This window comes from Puntigrus tetrazona, chromosome 18, assembly GCF_018831695.1.
Source record: "Puntigrus tetrazona isolate hp1 chromosome 18, ASM1883169v1, whole genome shotgun sequence".
In the NCBI taxonomy this organism is placed as follows: domain Eukaryota; kingdom Metazoa; phylum Chordata; class Actinopteri; order Cypriniformes; family Cyprinidae; genus Puntigrus; species Puntigrus tetrazona.
Window position 1 is genome coordinate 16,588,577 of NC_056716.1, and position 885 is coordinate 16,589,461.

The window sequence follows — 885 nt, forward strand, 5'->3', positions numbered from 1 at the left end:
CGCTGGATTCGCGCCAAAAGCTCCAGAGGCGGGAGTTTCAGGAACGAGGCGCACGTTAACGCTCATTAGTCGAGGCATAAAACGTTTTCTTGGCAACCCGTCATTAAACGCGCGATAAAGTCTCGTTAAGACGTGTTTGACAGCAGCATAAAAAAGTGTGTTAAATTCCGTGAGAAAAATAATGTCACATCAAACCACTTAAGTTAACGAGAAAAGTTATTAAACAGTCCAAATGTTCACATTTATACACTAGATTCATCTATGTCGTCGGAGAACTGAAAAACCGACCCTGGACTACTAAACCAGACTCATACAGGTCTTTTCTTTTTAAATAGAGTTTTACACATCAGCTGTACAGAATAAATAATCTCCATTGAGCTCTGGTTTGTTATGATCGGACAATATTTGGCTGAGATACGACTATTAGAACATCTGGAGAGCCAGGGTTATAAAAAATAGAGAAAATCTCCCTTAAATTTGTCCAACTTAAGTCAATAAATATTACTGATCAAAAAGAAGGTTTTTTATATAGTTTATTTATGGTAGGAAATTTGCTAAATATGAGCATGTAATACCATCTTTATTTAATATAGCCTACTAATGATTTTTGGCATTAAAAGAAAACTTCATGTGTATTGTTGACTATTTCTACAAATAAACCTGTGCTGTTTATCACTGCTTCACTTATATCCTGATATTACTAATACTGAGTGACTGCTTTCACAGACTCAGGCTCAGGGTTTAGACTAAACCAGTAAAGACACACGAGTGAACGAGAGCTGAAACAGTCTGGGTCTAGTCTTAAGCCTTGTCTGTGAAACCCGTTATTACATGGACGCCTGTTTGCACCACATCCGAAACAAATAATTGGTGAAAACATCAATG